This window comes from Amaranthus tricolor, chromosome 4 (assembly GCF_026212465.1).
Source record: "Amaranthus tricolor cultivar Red isolate AtriRed21 chromosome 4, ASM2621246v1, whole genome shotgun sequence".
In the NCBI taxonomy this organism is placed as follows: Eukaryota; Viridiplantae; Streptophyta; class Magnoliopsida; order Caryophyllales; family Amaranthaceae; genus Amaranthus; species Amaranthus tricolor.
Window position 1 is genome coordinate 2,387,501 of NC_080050.1, and position 4,054 is coordinate 2,391,554.

The window sequence follows — 4,054 nt, forward strand, 5'->3', positions numbered from 1 at the left end:
GTCAAGCTGTCATCCTCCCCAAAAAGGTCCTCCGTCAAGTGAACACAATCTGCAGATCCTTTCTTTGGTATAGTTCCACTGAATCCAAGAGCCCTGGGAATATTAGCTGGGAGAAAGTCTATAAGCCAAAAAAAGAAGGAGGCCTTGGAATTAGAGACTTAGAGTCCTGGAACTTAGCCGCGGTTGGTAAAGTTGCTTGGCACATCAGCACCCTCCATGAGTCTCTTTGGATTAAATGGATACATGAGGTGTACATGAAAGGGGGCAATTGGATACTGTTTAACCCCCCTATCACATCCAGTTGGGTTGTTAAAAAGCTCTGCAAGGTCAATGACAAGTTAATGAGGTGGATGAACACTCCAACCTGCTCAATCACAGATGTGTACCACGACCTACGGGGTAGAGGAGAAAGAGTCAGTTGGAACAACATAGTTTGGAGCAGGATTGCCACACCTAGAAGCAGGTTTATAGCCTGGTTGGCGTTCAACAATCGATTGAAAACCAAACATCGCCTAAAGCTAGCTAGAGTCGTGGATGTTGATACATACCCAATTTGCAAACTTAAAAGTGAAACAGTGAACTATATATTCTTCCAATGTGCCTTTAGCCAGAAGTGTGTAGATAAGCTAAAGGATTGGATTGGGATTAACAGCAAAATAGAGACTTAAGAGGAACCACTTGGGCCGCCACAAAAGAAAACACTATGAGGCCATCTTTTGCAATCTAATCTATGCAATTTGGAGCGCCAGGAATGACGCCACGTGGAACCACAGAGTACCAATGGTTACCCAAGTGGTAGGCAACGTCAAAGACGCTTCAAATATCCGAATCAAATCTCCCACAGTTTGAGTCTCTCTGATAGATGTTGTACTCGGATGCTCTACAGCTCTCAGTTCCAGCGCGACTGCCCTCACGACAGCTGCTGTTTTTGGCCCTACTTCTGTTCTTCCCTAGATCCTTTCTTTCTATTTTTTGTAGCTAGGCCAGTTTCTCTAGGCTCTTTTGTTTTTGACTTGTCAAGTTGGGCATGTCCTCCTGATATAGTTAGCATTGCTATCTGGCTTTGCCGTTGTGTATAGCTTTTTTGAGGTTTCCTGCTTACCTCCTTTGCACATGAAGATCGACACCTTAAAATCCTTCTTATAAGGTGGGCTTTGTGTTCACACTGATACAACCATGGGGAGATCAGCTGGAAACCTAAGGGGCCTTGTTCCCTTGTCTCCTATTTTTGATTGGGTAATACAAAAAATCTTTTCCCTCAAAAAAAATTGTTCAAAATTGATCAATGTTACTATCTCTCTACATCAATTTGGGCACAAAAAAGCTTTATTTGTTCTTTTTTTTGGTCTCTTTCTTGCTTTATGAATGATAAGAAAGGTTTGTTCCCCTATAGTTATTTACGAGTCTTGAAAAATCAATCTTTTTTTATGCTTCGTTTGCCTTTATTCTGTGAAATTCTCCAAGTCGTACAAGTTGAAATACTATTCTTGAATTACTTTCAAATTGTCACACTTTGTAATTAGTCAATTTCTTTATTTTTGTTACATTTTTTAATAAAAATTAATTATTTATTTTTTTTATTCTCATCCACATATTTTCTTTTTCTTTTAATATTACTTGAATAATCAACATAAATGTCTCCGGTCCACCTATTTTTAATGTTTATGTTATACATTCATATATGTTGCAATTTCAAGGGACTAAAAGTAAAACTAAATATTAATTACTTAATTAGTTATTTTTTAGTTCATTAGAAAGTGGATATTGGATCATGTTTAGACCTACTTTTCACACAATATAATGTTACATTTAAGGTTTTTTTTTTTTAATTTTATTTATTTATTTATTTTTTATTTTAAGATTTTGTTAATTGTCTTAGTCTGCAATTAAATTAGGTTTACTTTACTTTCGTCTAGTATAGTTACTTAAATTTTCTACCCTTCACTATAATGGAAGCCAGATGTCAGCTAATTATGTTTTTAATTAATTTTATATAGATGCCACTAACATGTAATTTTCAATTTCTTTTCGTGCAAAAAAATAATAGGCCAAATTAATATCTTGTATGCAATGGTTGTACGGTGCAATTATTTATAAATGGGCCAAATAATCCGTGGTCAAAATTTTTTTAAAAAAATTTTTTTTAAATATTTTTGTACCAAATTTAAGACTTAAAATAGCAAAATTCAAAACCTAAAAGACTAAATCTAAAACTTAAAATACCAATTTCATGACTTAAGTTGATTTGGTTTTAATTTTTATATTTGGTGTTATAATTTTTTTTTTAAAAAATTTTCAATTCCAACACTTAAAAGACAAAATCCAAGGCTTAAAAGACTAATTCCAACGTTATCTTGAATTTGGCCTTTTAAGTCTTAAATTTAGATTGAAAAAAAATAATATTATACATATAAAACTTTCAAAAATAATTACTGGTTGGGCCTTTGTTGAGGTTAATGCTTAGAATTGACAATTTAAATATTGAAATTGATATTTTACATCTTGGATCGGAATGGGCATTTTATGGTTTGGCTTGGTCAATTTAAAAAAATTATTGGGTTGGGCCGATGGAAGTTGCACATGTGCGGCCGTTGCATAGGAGATCACTGCGAAATTAATATGTTATGTAGTTTATTATGTAGACAGTTTATGGAGTTTAGAGAAGTGTTTAAAATAACTGTTGATTAATTGAATAGAAATTACATCCTATTTATGATACTAAATTATTCTAGAAGATGCATAAGAGGAATAATATAAAAGATACATGATATTATTATCTATAAATAATTATTAGATAATATCATAATATACACAAGACAATCAATATATCCATCAAGACTTATAGTTAATTTGTTGATCTTAAGATGGACGACCAAGAGGGAAAGTCCACTTTTGGAGAATCATAAGTAGCAACGAGAAGTATGAGTATAGTTGAAGGAGAAAGTTTGTCATGACATGGACTCTTATAAAGGGTGCAACAGGTTGTGTGGTAACGATAAGGGGTGCTACAAATAATTGTGGAGTTGAAAGTAAAAGCTATATGGAAGTCTTTGAAGGTTTGATTTGGATTTCGAAATATAAAAAAAGTTTTATAATGAGGAATAAGTTTATTAATCTCATGTGATTATAAAAAAAGGTGATTTTAATCTAACACTATATTAAATAACTAATTTAATTAAAATTTAAGCTAATTCCAATATATGTTTTAAATTGATGTATTCTAAAGAATAGTAGTCGTTTTTCTTAAAGTAGTTCATTTTCTTTTGTTATCTTAAACATTGAATTTGACTAATTGAATTAACTCTCCAACTAAATTAGCATAGTTGATTTGTTGTCCTACTTTTGTTTTGAAAACATCAGGGTTTTAAAACTTATTTCTACCAGGCTAAACTCTAATATTTTCATTATCATACATAGTGTATCCCGCTTATAAAAATTATCATTAAAGTTTTGAGAGAGATGTAAAAGAAAATAGACCACATCTTAAATAGAAGTGTGCGACCAATGAAACCCTCAATCACTTTAATGGACCTGCAAATACAAACAAAGGCAAAACACAACAAGACAAGATACATAGCAAAATAAGGTAAAATAAAATACTAATACAATCGTCAAGGACAAAAACATTTCGTCCATATTATTTAATTCCTTGTTACATCATATCAATATAGGATAGAAAAATCATTTTTCAAAGCACGAAATATTATGTGATCTCCAAGCTAAGTTGACAATATAAGAGCAATTACATACCATTTGGTGTTATTAACACTCAAATTTTAACATGAAGTAGCCTAGTAATTGAGATTTTAATTGAAAGTTTTCCTTTTTATTCTTATAAAACGTGTAAAAAAGTTGATTTTTGCTAATTATAGAAATAATTAACCCTTTCTCCATAGTCTATAGGAAATCTCTAAACTAGGAAAAAAATTAAATATTGTACATTTAACTTATCATTTGGTAGTTAATCTCTAGTTGATATTAAACTTGGACCAAGAAGAAAACTTAAACCAATTATGTCTCATATTTGACTTATATCATGCATTTACCTATTCAA